The sequence below is a fragment of the Somniosus microcephalus genome, chromosome 1, assembly GCF_052327205.1.
Source record: "Somniosus microcephalus isolate GS21.2 chromosome 1, FLI_Smic_1.0, whole genome shotgun sequence".
In the NCBI taxonomy this organism is placed as follows: domain Eukaryota; kingdom Metazoa; phylum Chordata; class Chondrichthyes; order Squaliformes; family Somniosidae; genus Somniosus; species Somniosus microcephalus.
The window spans coordinates 239,033,222-239,049,935 of record NC_140987.1 but is presented as its reverse complement, the minus strand read 5'-3'; positions in this window follow the sequence as shown (position 1 = coordinate 239,049,935).

Genomic DNA, 16,714 nt, shown 5'->3' with positions numbered 1-16,714 from the left:
ACCGGAGACGGTCCAGGAGACTGACCGGAGACAGTCCAGGAGACTGACCGCTGACAGTCCTGGAGACAGTCCAGGAGACTGACATGAGACAGTCCAGGAGACTGACTGGACATTGTCCTGGAGGCTGACCGGAGACGGTCCAGGAGACTGACCGGAGACAGTCCCGGAGACTGACCGGAGAGTGTCCAGGAGGCTGACTGCAGACAGTCCAGGAGACGGTCCGCAGCTAGACGACTGACCAGAGATGCTCCAGGAGATTGACCGCAGACAGTCCAAGAGACTGACCGGAGACGATCCAGGAGACTGACTCGAGTTGGTCCAGGAGCCTGTCCGGAAATGGTCCAGGAGACTGACCGGAGACGGTCCAAGAGACTGACCGGAGTTGGTCCAGGAGACTGACCGGAAATGTTACAGGAGACTGACCGGAGATAGTCCAGGAACGGACCGCAGACAGTCCAGGAGAAGTTCCGCAGCTAGATGACTGACCAGAGACGTTCCAGGAGATTGACCGCAGAGGTCCAGGAGACTGACCGGAGAAGATCCAGGAGACTGACTCGAGACGGTCCAGAAGGCTGAATGGTGACGGTCCAGAAGACTGAATGGAGACGGTCCAGGAGACTGACCGCAGACGGTCCAGGGGACTGACCGCACTCGGTTTAGGAGACTGACCACAGACAGGAGAATGACCGCAGACAGTCCAGGAGACTGACCAGAAGCAGTCCAGGAGATGGACAGAGAAGGTCCAAGAGACAGACCGCAGAAGGTCCAGGATACTGATCAGAGACAGTCCAGGAGACTGACTGGAGACAGTCGAGGAGACTGACTGGAGGGAGTCCAGTATACTGACGGGAGATAGTCCAGGAGACTGACCGTAGACGGTCCAGGAGACTGACCAGAGGCAGTCCAGGAGACTGAGCGGAGACGGACTGGAGACATTCCTGGAGACTGATCGGAGACAGTCCAGGAGACTGGCCGCAGGCGGTCCAGGAGACTGACCGCAGACGGTCCAGGAGACTGACCGCAGATGGTTCAGGAGACTGACCGCAGACAGTCCAAGAGACTAACCAGAAACAGACCAGGAGACTGACCACAGACGGTCCAGGATACTGATCGGAGATGGTCCAGGAGACTAACTGGAGATGGTCCAGGAGACTGACCAGAGACGGTCCAGGAGACTGACCGGAGACGGTCCAGGAGACTGACCGGAGATGGTCCAGGAGACTGACCAGAGATGTTACAGGAGACTGACTGGAGCGAGTCCAGGAGACTGACTAGAGATAGTACAGGAGACGGACCGCAGACAGCCCAGGAGAGGGTCCGCAGCTAGACGACAGACCAGAGACATTCCAGGAGGGTGACCGCAGACAGTCCAGGACACTGGCCACAGATGATTCAGGAAACTGACCGCAGACAGGAGAATGACCACAGACAGTCCAGGAGACTGACAAGAGGCAGTCCAGGAGACTGGACAGAGATGGTCCAGGAGACTGACCGCAGATGGTCCAGGAGACTTACCGGAGACAGTCCAGGAGACTGACTGCAAACGGTCCAGGAGACTGAACGCAGACAGTCCAGGAGACTGACCGGAGACAGTCGAGGAGACTGACTGGAGACGGTCCAGGAGACTGACCAGTGACGGTCTAGGATATTGGGCTTAGCTGGTCATGGAGACTGAACAGAGAGCGTCCAGGAGACCGACCGGAGAGAGTCCAGGAGACTGACCAAAGGGAGTCCAGTAGACTGACTGGAGATGGTCCAGGAGACTGACCAGACACAGTCCAAGAGACTAACCGGAAACATTCCAGACGACTGACCAGAGACGGTCCAGGAGACTGACCGCAGGCGGTCCAGGCGACTGACCACAGACAGTCAAGGAGACTGACCGGAGAAGGTCCAGGAGACTGACGGAGACAGTCGAGGAGACTGACTGGAGACAGTCCAGGAGACTGACCAGTGACGGTCTAGGAGATTGGCCTGAGCTGGTCATGGAGACTGAACAGAGAGAGTCCAGCAGACCGACCGGAGAGAGTCCAGGAGACTGACCAGAGGGAGTCCAGTAGACTGACTGGAGACGGTCCAGGAGACTGACCAGTGACGGTCTAGGAGATTGGCCTGAGCTGGTCATGGAGACTGAACAGAGAGAGTCCAGCAGACCGACCAGAGAGAGTCCAGGAGACTGACCAGAGCGAGTCCAGTAGACTGACTGGAGACGGTCCAGGAGACTGACCTGAGACAGTCCATGAGACTATCTGGAAATATTCCAGATGACTGACCAGAGACGGTCCAGGAGACTGACCGCAGGCGGTCCAGGAGACTGACCGCAGACGGCCAAGGAGACTGACCGGAGAAGGTCCAGGTGACTGAACGCAGATGGTCCAGGAGACTGACTGCAGACAGTCCAGGAGACTGATGGCAGATGGTCCAGGAGACTGACCGCAGACAGGAGAATGACCGCAGACAGTCCAGGAGACTGACCGCAAATGGTCAAGGAGACTGACTGGAGACAGTCCAGGAGACTGATCGCAGACAGTCCAGGAGACGGACCGCAGCTAGACGACTGACCAGAGACGTTCCAGCAGACTGAACGGAGACAGTCCAAGAGATTGACCGGAGACAGTCCAAGCGATTGACCGGAGACAGTCCAGGAGACTGACCAGAGACAGTCCAAGAGACTGACCAGAGACAGTCCAGTAGACTGACCACAGACGGTCCAGGATACTTACCAGAGACAGTCCAGGTGACTGACCAGAGGCAGTCCAGGAGACTGGACAGAGATTGTCCAGGAGACTGACCACAGACGGTCCAGGATACTTACCAGAGACGGTCCAGGATACTGACCAGAGATGGTCCAGGAGACTAACCAGAGATGTTCCAGGAGACTGACCAGAGACGGTCCAGGAGACTGACCAGAGAGAGTCCAGGAGACTGACAAGAGATAGTCCAGGAGACTGACCGCAGATGATCCAGGAAACTGACCGCAGAAGGTCCAGGAGACTGACCGGAGAAGGTCCAGGTGACTGAACGCAGATGGTCCAGGAGACTGACTGCAGACGGTCCAGGAGACTGACGGCAGATGGTCCAGGAGACTGACCGCAGACAGGAGAATGACCGCAGACAGTCCAGGAGACTGACCGCAAATGGTCAAGGAGACTGACTGGAGACAGTCCAGGAGACTGACCGCAGACAGTCCAGGAGACGGACCGCAGCTAGACGACTGACCAGAGACGTTCCAGCAGACTGAACGGAGACAGTCCAAGAGATTGACCGGAGACAGTCCAAGCGATTGACCGGAGACAGTCCAGGAGACTGACCAGAGACAGTCCAAGAGACTGACCGGAGACGGCCCAGGAGACTGACCGCAGATAGTCCAGGAGCCTGTCTGGAGATGGCCCAGGAGACTGACCGGAGACGGTCCAATAGACTGACCGGAGATGGTCCAGGAGACTGACAGGAAATGTTACAGGAGACTGACCGGAGATAGTCCAGGAACGGACCGCAGACAGTCCAGGTGAAGTTCCGCAGCTAGACGACTGACCAGAGACATTCCAGGAGATTGACCGCAGAGGTCCAGGAGACTGACCGGAGAAGATCCAGGAGACTGGCTCGAGACGGTCCAGAAGACTGAATGGTGACGGTCCAGAAGACTGACTGGAGATGGTCCAGGAGACTGACCGCAGACGGTCCAGGAGACTGACCGCAGTCGGTTCAGGAGTCTGACCACAGACAGGAGAATGACCGCAGACATTCCAGGAGACTGACCAGAAGCAGTCCAGGAGATGGACAGAGATGGTCCAGGAGACAGACCGCCGACGGTCCAGGATACTGATCAGAGATAGTCCAGGAGACTGACCATAGACAGTCCAGGAGACTGACCGGAGACAGTCCAGGAGACTGACCGGAGCGAGTCCAGGAGACTGACCAGAGACAGTCCAGGAGACTGACCAGAGAGCGTCCAGTAGACTGACCGGAGATAGTCCAGGAGACTGTCCGCAGACGGTCCAGGAGACTGACCAGAGGCAGTCCAGGAGATTGACCGGAGAATGACTGGAGACAGTCCTGGAGACTGATCGGAGACAGTCCAGGAGACTGACCGCAGACGGTCCAGGAGACTGACCGCAGACGGTCCAGGAGACAGACCGCAGATGGTTCAGGAGACTGACCGCAGACAGGAGAATGACCGCAGACAGTCCAGGAGACTGACCAGAGGCAGTCCAGGAGACTGACCAGGGACATTCCAGGAGACTGACCGCAGACAGTCCAGAAGATTGACCGGAGGCAGTCCAGGAGACTGACTGGAGACGGTCCAGTGATGGTCTAGGAGATTGGCCTGAGATGGTCATGGAGACTGAACAGAGAGAGTCCAGGAGATTGACTGGACATGGTCCAGGAGACTGACCGGAGATGGTCCAGGAGACTGACCGGAGACGGTCCAGGAGCCTGACCGGAGATGGTCCAGGAGACTGACCGTAGATGTTGCAGGAGACTGACTGGAGAGAGTCCAGGAGACTGACCAGAGGCAGTCCAGGAGACTGGACGGAGATTGTCCAGGAGACTGACCACAGACGGTCCAGGAGACTGACCGGAGACAGTCCAGGAGACAGACCGCAGATATTCCAGGATACTGACCAGAGACAGTCCAGGAGACTGACCGCAGGCAGTCCAGGAGACTGACCGCAGACAGTCCAGGAGACTGACCGCAGATGTTCCAGGATACTGACCAGAGACAGTCCAGTAGACTGACCACAGACGGTCCAGGATACTTACCAGAGACAGTCCAGGTGACTGACCAGAGGCAGTCCAGGAGACTGGACAGAGATTGTCCAGGAGACTGACCACAGACGGTCCAGGATACTTACCAGAGACGGTCCAGGATACTGACCAGAGATGGTCCAGGAGACTAACCAGAGATGTTCCAGGAGACTGACCAGAGACGGTCCAGGAGACTGACCAGAGAGAGTCCAGGAGACTGACAAGAGATAGTCCAGGAGACTGACCGCAGATGATCCAGGAAACTGACCGCAGAAGGTCCAGGAGACTGACCGCAGATGGTCCAGGAGACTGACTGGAGAAGGACCAGGAGACTGACCGAAGATGGTCCAGGAGACTGACCGCAGCCAGTCCAGGAGACTGACAGGAGACAGTCCAGGAGACTGACCTGAGACAGTCCAGGAGACTGACCGGAAACAGTCTAAGAGACTGACCGGAGACAGTCCAGGAGACTGACCGGAGACGGTCCAGGATACTGACCGGAGATGGTCCAGGAGCCTGACCAGATATGGTCCAGGAGACTGACCGGAGGCGGTCCAGGAGACTGACCGGAGTTGGTCCAGGAGACTGACCAGAGTTGGTCCAGGAGACTGACCGGAGATGTTACAGGAGACTGACCAGAGAGAGTCCAGGAGACTGACCAGAGATAGTCCAGGAGACGGACCGCAGACAGTCCAGGAGACGGATTGCAACTAGATGACTGACCAGAGACATTCCAGGAGATTGAATAAACGGTCCAGGAGACTGACCGGAGATGATCCAGGAGACTGACTGGAGACGGTCCAGGAGACTGGCCGGAGACAGTCCAGGAGACTGACTGGAGACAGTCCAGGAGACTGACTGGAGAGAGTCCAGGAGACTGACCGCAAACGGTCAAGGAGACTGACTGGAGACAGTCCAGGAGACTGACCGCAGACAGTCCAGGAGACTGACTGCATACCTTTCAGGGGACTGACTGCAGACGGTTCAGGAGACGGACCGCAGACAGGAGAATGACCGCAGACAGTCCAGGAGACTGACCAGAGGAAGTCCAGGAGACTGGACAGAGATTGTCCAGGAGACTGACCACAGACGGCCCAGGATACTTACCAGAGTCAGTCCAGGCGACTGACCACAGGCAGTCCAGGAGACTGACCGGAGACAGTCCAGGAGACTGAGCGCAGATGTTCCAGCTTACTGACCAGAGACAGTCCAGGAGACTGACCGCAGACAGTCCAGGAGACTGACAGGAGACAGTCGAGGAGACTGACAGGAGACGGTCCAGGATACTGACCAGAGACTTTCCAGGATACTGACCAGAGATGGTCCAGGAGACTAACCGGAGATGTTCCAGGAGACTGACAAGAGACGGTCCAGGAGACTGACCGGAGATAGTCCAGGAACGGACCGCAGACAGTCCAGGTGAAGTTCCGCAGCTAGACGACTGACCAGAGACATTCCAGGAGATTGACCGCAGAGGTCCAGGAGACTGACCGGAGAAGATCCAGGAGACTGGCTCGAGACGGTCCAGAAGACTGAATGGTGACGGTCCAGAAGACTGACTGGAGATGGTCCAGGAGACTGACCGCAGACGGTCCAGGAGACTGACCGCAGTCGGTTCAAGAGTCTGACCACAGACAGGAGAATGACCGCAGACATTCCAGGAGACTGACCAGAAGCAGTCCAGGAGATGGACAGAGATGGTCCAGGAGACAGACCGCCGACGGTCCAGGATACTGATCAGAGATAGTCCAGGAGACTGACCATAGACAGTCCAGGAGACTGACCGGAGACAGTCCAGGAGACTGACCGGAGCGAGTCCAGGAGACTGACCAGAGACAGTCCAGGAGACTGACCAGAGAGCGTCCAGTAGACTGACCGGAGATAGTCCAGGAGACTGTCCGCAGACGGTCCAGGAGACTGACCGCAGATGTTCCAGGATACTGACCAGAGACAGTCCAGTAGACTGACCACAGACGGTCCAGGATACTTACCAGAGACAGTCCAGGTGACTGACCAGAGGCAGTCCAGGAGACTGGACAGAGATTGTCCAGGAGACTGACCACAGACGGTCCAGGATACTTACCAGAGACGGTCCAGGATACTGACCAGAGATGGTCCAGGAGACTAACCAGAGATGTTCCAGGAGACTGACCAGAGACGGTCCAGGAGACTGACCAGAGAGAGTCCAGGAGACTGACAAGAGATAGTCCAGGAGACTGACCGCAGATGATCCAGGAAACTGACCGCAGAAGGTCCAGGAGACTGACCGCAGATGGTCCAGGAGACTGACTGGAGAAGGACCAGGAGACTGACCGAAGATGGTCCAGGAGACTGACCGCAGCCAGTCCAGGAGACTGACAGGAGACAGTCCAGGAGACTGACCTGAGACAGTCCAGGAGACTGACCGGAAACAGTCTAAGAGACTGACCGGAGACAGTCCAGGAGACTGACCGGAGACGGTCCAGGATACTGACCGGAGATGGTCCAGGAGCCTGACCAGATATGGTCCAGGAGACTGACCGGAGGCGGTCCAGGAGACTGACCGGAGTTGGTCCAGGAGACTGACCAGAGTTGGTCCAGGAGACTGACCGGAGATGTTACAGGAGACTGACCAGAGAGAGTCCAGGAGACTGACCAGAGATAGTCCAGGAGACGGACCGCAGACAGTCCAGGAGACGGATTGCAACTAGATGACTGACCAGAGACATTCCAGGAGATTGAATAAACGGTCCAGGAGACTGACCGGAGATGATCCAGGAGACTGACTGGAGACGGTCCAGGAGACTGGCCGGAGACAGTCCAGGAGACTGACTGGAGACAGTCCAGGAGACTGACTGGAGAGAGTCCAGGAGACTGACCGCAAACGGTCAAGGAGACTGACTGGAGACAGTCCAGGAGACTGACCGCAGACAGTCCAGGAGACTGACCGCATACCTTTCAGGGGACTGACTGCAGACGGTTCAGGAGACGGACCGCAGACAGGAGAATGACCGCAGACAGTCCAGGAGACTGACCAGAGGAAGTCCAGGAGACTGGACAGAGATTGTCCAGGAGACTGACCACAGACGGCCCAGGATACTTACCAGAGTCAGTCCAGGCGACTGACCACAGGCAGTCCAGGAGACTGACCGGAGACAGTCCAGGAGACTGAGCGCAGATGTTCCAGCTTACTGACCAGAGACAGTCCAGGAGACTGACCGCAGACAGTCCAGGAGACTGACAGGAGACAGTCGAGGAGACTGACAGGAGACGGTCCAGGATACTGACCAGAGACTTTCCAGGATACTGACCAGAGATGGTCCAGGAGACTAACCGGAGATGTTCCAGGAGACTGACAAGAGACGGTCCAGGAGACTGACCGGAGATAGTCCAGGAACGGACCGCAGACAGTCCAGGTGAAGTTCCGCAGCTAGACGACTGACCAGAGACATTCCAGGAGATTGACCGCAGAGGTCCAGGAGACTGACCGGAGAAGATCCAGGAGACTGGCTCGAGACGGTCCAGAAGACTGAATGGTGACGGTCCAGAAGACTGACTGGAGATGGTCCAGGAGACTGACCGCAGACGGTCCAGGAGACTGACCGCAGTCGGTTCAGGAGTCTGACCACAGACAGGAGAATGACCGCAGACATTCCAGGAGACTGACCAGAAGCAGTCCAGGAGATGGACAGAGATGGTCCAGGAGACAGACCGCCGACGGTCCAGGATACTGATCAGAGATAGTCCAGGAGACTGACCATAGACAGTCCAGGAGACTGACCGGAGACAGTCCAGGAGACTGACCGGAGCGAGTCCAGGAGACTGACCAGAGACAGTCCAGGAGACTGACCAGAGAGCGTCCAGTAGACTGACCGGAGATAGTCCAGGAGACTGTCCGCAGACGGTCCAGGAGACTGACCAGAGGCAGTCCAGGAGATTGACCGGAGAATGACTGGAGACAGTCCTGGAGACTGATCGGAGACAGTCCAGGAGACTGACCGCAGACGGTCCAGGAGACTGACCGCAGACGGTCCAGGAGACAGACCGCAGATGGTTCAGGAGACTGACCGCAGACAGGAGAATGACCGCAGACAGTCCAGGAGACTGACCAGAGGCAGTCCAGGAGACTGACCAGGGACATTCCAGGAGACTGACCGCAGACAGTCCAGAAGATTGACCGGAGGCAGTCCAGGAGACTGACTGGAGACGGTCCAGTGATGGTCTAGGAGATTGGCCTGAGATGGTCATGGAGACTGAACAGAGAGAGTCCAGGAGATTGACTGGACATGGTCCAGGAGACTGACCGGAGATGGTCCAGGAGACTGACCGGAGACGGTCCAGGAGCCTGACCGGAGATGGTCCAGGAGACTGACCGTAGATGTTGCAGGAGACTGACTGGAGAGAGTCCAGGAGACTGACCAGAGGCAGTCCAGGAGACTGGACGGAGATTGTCCAGGAGACTGACCACAGACGGTCCAGGATACTTACCAGAGACAGTCCAGGAGACTGACCGCAGGCAGTCCAGGAGACCGACCGGAGACAGTCCAGGAGACAGACCGCAGATATTCCAGGATACTGACCAGAGACAGTCCAGGAGACTGACCGCAGGCAGTCCAGGAGACTGACCGCAGACAGTCCAGGAGACTGACCACAGACGGTCCAGGATACTTACCAGAGACAGTCCAGGTGACTGACCAGAGGCAGTCCAGGAGACTGGACAGAGATTGTCCAGGAGACTGACCACAGACGGTCCAGGATACTTACCAGAGACGGTCCAGGATACTGACCAGAGATGGTCCAGGAGACTAACCAGAGATGTTCCAGGAGACTGACCAGAGACGGTCCAGGAGACTGACCAGAGAGAGTCCAGGAGACTGACAAGAGATAGTCCAGGAGACTGACCGCAGATGATCCAGGAAACTGACCGCAGAAGGTCCAGGAGACTGACCGCAGATGGTCCAGGAGACTGACTGGAGAAGGACCAGGAGACTGACCGAAGATGGTCCAGGAGACTGACCGCAGCCAGTCCAGGAGACTGACAGGAGACAGTCCAGGAGACTGACCTGAGACAGTCCAGGAGACTGACCGGAAACAGTCTAAGAGACTGACCGGAGACAGTCCAGGAGACTGACCGGAGACGGTCCAGGATACTGACCGGAGATGGTCCAGGAGCCTGACCAGATATGGTCCAGGAGACTGACCGGAGGCGGTCCAGGAGACTGACCGGAGTTGGTCCAGGAGACTGACCAGAGTTGGTCCAGGAGACTGACCGGAGATGTTACAGGAGACTGACCAGAGAGAGTCCAGGAGACTGACCAGAGATAGTCCAGGAGACGGACCGCAGACAGTCCAGGAGACGGATTGCAACTAGATGACTGACCAGAGACATTCCAGGAGATTGAATAAACGGTCCAGGAGACTGACCGGAGATGATCCAGGAGACTGACTGGAGACGGTCCAGGAGACTGGCCGGAGACAGTCCAGGAGACTGACTGGAGACAGTCCAGGAGACTGACTGGAGAGAGTCCAGGAGACTGACCGCAAACGGTCAAGGAGACTGACTGGAGACAGTCCAGGAGACTGACCGCAGACAGTCCAGGAGACTGACCGCATACCTTTCAGGGGACTGACTGCAGACGGTTCAGGAGACGGACCGCAGACAGGAGAATGACCGCAGACAGTCCAGGAGACTGACCAGAGGAAGTCCAGGAGACTGGACAGAGATTGTCCAGGAGACTGACCACAGACGGCCCAGGATACTTACCAGAGTCAGTCCAGGAGACTGACCACAGGCAGTCCAGGAGACTGACCGGAGACAGTCCAGGAGACTGACCGCAGATGCTCCAGCTTACTGACCAGAGACAGTCCAGGAGACTGACCGCAGACAGTCCAGGAGACTGACAGGAGACAGTCGAGGAGACTGACAGGAGACGGTCCAGGATACTGACCAGAGACTTTCCAGGATACTGACCAGAGATGGGCCAGGAGACTAACCGGAGATGTTCCAGGAGACTGACCAGAGACGGTCCAGGAGACTGACCGGAGATGGACCAGGAGACGACCGGAGATGGTCCAGGAGACTGACCGGAGATGGTCCAGGAGACTGACCGGAGACAGTCTAAGAGACTGACCGGAGAGTGTCCAGGAGACTGACCGGAGACGGTCCAGGATACTGACCGGAGATGGTCCAGGAGCCTGACCAGAGATGGTCCAGGAGACTGACCGGAGATGGTCCAGTAGACTGACCGGAGATGGTCCAGGAGACTGACCGGAGATGATCCAGGAGACTGACTGGAGACGGTCCAGGAGACTGACGGGAGACTGTCCAGGAGACTGACTGGAGAGAGTCCAGGAGACTGATCGCAAATGGTCAAGGAGACTGACTGGAGACAGTCCAGGAGACTGACCGCAGTCAGTCCAGGAGACTGACCGCAGACCTTTCAGGGGACTGACCGCAGATGGTTCAGGAGACTGACCGCAGACAGGAGAATGGCCGCAGACAGTCCAGGAGACTGACCAGAGGCAGTCCAGGAGACGGGACAGAGATTGTCGAGGAGACTGACCACAGACGGCCCAGGATACTTAACAGAGTCAGTCCAGGAGACTGACCACAGGCAGTCCAGGAGACTGACCGGAGACAGTCCAGGAGACTGACCGCAGGTGTTCCAGGTTACTGACCAGAGACAGTCCAGGAGACTGACCGCAGACAGTCCAGGAGACTGACAAGAGACAGTCGAGGAGACTGACAGGAGACGGTCCAGGATACTGACCAGAGACTTTCCAGGATACTGACCAGAGATGGTCCAGGAGACTAACCGGAGATGTTCCAGGAGACTGACAAGAGACGGTCCAGGAGACTGACCGGAGATGGACCAGGAGACAACCGGAGATGGTCCAGGAGACTGACCGGAGATGGTCCAGGAGACTGACCGGAGACAGTCTAAGAGACTGACCGGAGACAGTCCAGGAGACTGACCGGAGACGGTCCAGGATACTGACCGGAGATGGTCCAGGAGCCTGACCAGAGATGGTCCAGGAGACTGACCGGAGACGGTCTAGTAGACTGACCGGAGACGGTCCAGGAGACTGACCGGAGATGATCCAGGAGACTGACTGGAGACGGTCCAGGAGACTGGCCGGAGACAGTCCAGGAGACTGACCGGAGACAGTCCAGGAGACTGACTGGAGAGAGTCCAGGAGACTGACCGCAAACGGTCAAGGAGACTGACTGGAGACAGTCCAGGAGACTGACCGCAGACAGTCCAGGAGACTGACCGCAGACAGGAGAATGACTGCAGACAGTCCAGGAGACTGACCGCAGGTGTTCCAGGTTACTGACCAGAGACAGTCCAGGAGACTGACCGCAGACAGTCCAGGATACTGACAGGAGACAGTCGAGGAGACTGACAGGAGACGGTCCAGGATACTGACCAGAGACGTTCCAGGATACTGACCAGAGATGGTCCAGGAGACTAACCGGAGCTGTTCCAGGAGACTGACCAGAGACGGTCCAGGAGACTGACCGGAGATGGACCAGGAGACAACCGGAGATGGTCCAGGAGACTGACCGGAGATGGTCCAGGAGACTGACCGGAGACAGTCTAAGAGACTGACCGGAGACAGTCCAGGAGACTGACCGGAGACGGTCCAGGATACTGACCGGAGTTGGTCCAGGAGACTGACTGGAGATGTTACAGGAGGCTGACCAGAGAGAGTCCAGGAGACTGACCAGAGATAGTCCAGGAGACGGACCGCAGAAAATCCAGGAGACGGATCGCAACTAGACGACTGACCAGAGACATTCCAGGAGATTGAATAGATGGTCCAAGAGACTGACTGGAGATGATCCAGGAGACTGACTGGAGGCGGTCCAGGAGACTGGCCGGAGAAAGTCCAGGAGACTGACCGGAGGCAGTCCAGGAGACTGACTGGAAAGAGTCCAGGAGACTGACCGCAAACGGTCAAGGAGAGTGACTGGAGACAGTCCAGGAGACTGACCGCAGACAGTCCAGGAGACTGACCGCAGACGGTTCAGGAGACTGACCGCAGACAGGAGAATGACCGCAGACGGTCCAGGAGACTGACCAGAGGCAGTCCAGGAGACTGGACAGAGATTGTCCAGGAGACTGACCACAGTGGTCCAGGATACTTACCAGAGACAGTCCAGGAGACTGACCGCAGGCAGTCCAGTAGACTGACTGGAGACAGTCCAGGAGACTGACCACAGATGTTCCAGGATACTGTCCAGAGACAGTCCAGGAGACTGACCATAGACAGTCCAGGAGACTGACAGGAGACGGTCGAGGAGACTGACTGGAAACGGTCCACGATACTGACCAGAGGCGGTCCAGGATACTGACCAGATTTGGTCCAGGAGACTAACCGGAGATGTTCCAGGAGACTGACCAGAGACGGTCCAGGAGACTGACCAGAAATGCTCCAGGGGACTGACCGGAATGGGCAGGAGACTGACCAGAGAGAGTCCAGGAGACTGACAAGAGATAGTCCAGGAGACTGACCGCAGATGATCCAGGAGACTGACCGCAGACGGTCCAGGAGACTGACCGCAGATGGCCCAGGAGACTGACTGGAGAAGGACCAGGAGACTGACCGGAGATGGTCCAGGAGACTGACTGCAGACAGTCCAGGAGACTGACCGGAGACAGTCCAGGAAACTGACTGGAGAGAGTCCAGGAGACTGACTGCAAACGATCAAGGAGACTGACTGGAGACAGTCCAGGAGACTGACCGCAGACAGTCCAGGAGACGGACCGCAGCTAGACGACTGACCAGAGACGGTCCAGCAGACTGACCGGAGACAGTCCAGGAGACTGATCGGAGACAGTCTAAGAGACTGACCGGAGACAGTCCAGGAGACTGACCGGAGACGGTCCAGGATACTGACCGGAGATGGTCCAGGAGCCTGACCAGAGATGGTCCAGGAGACTGACCAGAGATGGTACAGGAGACTGACCGGAGACGGTCCAGGAGACTGACTGGAGATGGTCCAGGAGACTGACCGGAGATGTTACAGGAGACTGACCAGAGAGAGTCCAGGAGACTGACCGGAGACAGTCCAGGAGACTGTCTGGAGAGAGTCCAGGGGACTGACCGCAAACTGTCAAGGAGTCTGACTGGAGACAGTCCAGGAGACTGACCGCAGGCAGTCCAGGAGACGGACCGCAACTAGACGACTGACCAGAGACGGTCCAGCAGACTGACCAGAGACAGTCCAGGAGACTGACCGGAGACAGTCTAAGAGACTGACCAGAGACAGTCCAGGAGACTGACCGGAGACGGTCCAGGATACTGACCGGAGATGGTCCAGGAGCCTGACCAGATATGGTCCAGGAGACTGACCAGAGACGGTCCAGGAGACTGACCGGAGATGGTCCAGGAAACTGACCGGAGATGGTCCAGGAGACTGACCGGAGATGTTACAGGAGACTGACCAGAGGTAGTCCAGGAAACGGACCGCAGACAGTCCAGGAGGCGGATCGCAACTAGACGACTGACCAGAGGCATTCCAGGAGATTGAACAGACGGTCCAGGAGACTGACCGGAGATGATCCAGGAGACTGACTGGAGACGGTCCAGGAGACTAGCCGGAGACAGTCCAGGAGACTGACCGGAGGCGGTCCAGGAGACTGACCGCAGATGGTCCAGTAGTCTGAACGCAGACGATCCAGGAGAATGACCGCAGACGGTTCAGGAGACTGACCGCAGACAGGAGAATGACCGCAGACAGTCCAGGAGACTGACCATAGGCAGTCCAGGCGATTGACCAGAGACGGTCCAGGAGACTGACCGCAGATGGTCCATGAGACTGACCGGAGACAGTCCAGGAGATGAGTGGAGACAGTCCAGGAGACTGACCAGAGATGGTCTAGGAGACTGACTTGAGATGGTCATGGAGACTGAACAGAGAGAGAGAGAGATTGGGAGTGTGAGAGAGAGTTACACGCACGCTGAAGATGGGTTGCTGAATTTTTAGTGTTTTTAGTGTTTAAAGTGGGGAAAAAAGTTTCATTTCAAGTTTTTAAAGGTTTAAAAGTTAAATGTAATTTTAGTTAAGTTAGCTTAGTTTAGTTTAAGTTTAAGTTTAGGTTAGTTTAGATTAAGTAAGGAAGGAAAAGACCGCCAAAAAGACAGGAGCCGACAGAGAAAAAAAAAATCCGAGGAAAACAGCAGAAAACAGCAGAAAGAAATAAAGACAAAAAGAAACAAAGCAAAGGGACAGAAGAAGGAAAGGAATAAACCCGGGGAAAAACCGGTAGAACGAGGCACCAAGGAGGAGCCTGAGCGGCGGCCGGGACACAGACGGAGCAGCGGCCGCAACACTAAGTCTGAACGGCGGCCGGGACACAGAGCCGAGCGGCGGCCGGGACAGAAAGCCAGAAGCCCGGGAAAGGCCCGAGGAGCCAGGCCGAGACAGAGGCCCAGAGACCCTTGAGGAGGAGTGGAGCAGCCCGAAGTCACCGGCTCCCAGAAGCAGACCAAAACAGTGAGTACAGGGCCCGGGGAGGGAGCCTGAAGCCAGGGAAAGGCCCGAGGAGCCAGGCCGAAACAGAGGCCCAGAGACCTCTGAGGGGGAGGGGAACAGCCCGGAGGCACCGGGAAACAGCGGCTCACAGACGCAGACCAGGACAGTGAGTACAGGGCCTGGGAAGGGTGAACCCGGGAGCCGAGGCCCAGGGACCACGGGGTCGGAGAGGGGGAGCAGCCCGGAGGCACCGCGAAACAACCTGGAGAGCGAGCGAGTCCAGGGCCTGGGAAAGTCCGCGAGCCGGGAGAGGGAAACACCAAACCCGGGGCCCCAGAAAAGTTTACTCTAAGGTCAGCAATAATTTTTACTATTTCTGCTAAAAATGAGCGAGTCAGAGGAGCCGCAGCAGCTCCCGTGGCGCACTGAGAGCAACCCCTTCCAGCTTCCCCGCAACATCAAAAAAAATGAAAAAAAATCGCTCAAGCAATGGCAGCTGAGAGCGAAGCCAGGAACTCTTTTTGCTGACTGGTACACCAATGGGAACATGAGTAATCTCATTTTTTACTCAGATCAGTCAGTGGCTTGGATCAAAGCATTAAACACACACTATCCCAGGGTTAAGCAGGAAAAAACCGCGAATGGGTCCAAACTGCAAATAAAGAAATCAGGGGACCCTGGTAGTGAAACCACGATGGTCAACATGTACAGAAATGGTACAATAATGGTGCAAGGCAACCTCAAAGACTTTGAAACGGCCTTCCAGAAACTGAGAGAAATAATTGAGAAAGGAAAGACCAGCCCCAGGGTAACTACCAGGGAAAAAGCCACACACACTCCCCCCACCACTTACAGCTCACCTGGAGTAATTCAACCTGGCCAGGAGGTGAGCAAGCCACACAGTTCTGACCAGGCACACACCATGGTACATTTGACCAGCCCCAGCGGAAATATCAGAGAGAAAGCCACACACTCTCCCCCTACCGCCTCCAGCTCACCAAGAGAAAAGCAGCCTAGCCAGGAAGTGAGTGAGCCCCCCAGCTCCGACCAGACACACACCCTGAGATCCCGCAGCCCGGTACAACTAAAGGAGAAATTTAACCAGCTGGAGACACAGCTGGTTAAACTTACAGAGGAGGTCCTTAAGCTGAAAACCGACCAAGAAAACATAATTTCAGCAATAAAACAGGAACAAAAACAAGAGAGGGAGAGACACAGGAGGGATCTGAACTTACTTGAGAAGCAGGTGAAAGAGCTGCAGAAAGACAAAGAGAGACACAGGGGAGAGAGAGTGGCATTAGCCCAGCAGCCAGAGGCTAGAGATAAGACAGTACAGGGCCCGACTGGGCAGCTGCACTCTCACACTGAACAACAGCAGCAGACCCACAATACAGGGGGAGCCACACAGACCGACCAGCACACTGAAGCCCAGTCTGCCCCCACCACTTTGGAACCACAGCCGAGCCGCTCACAAGAGGAACGCACACACCAGACATGACCACC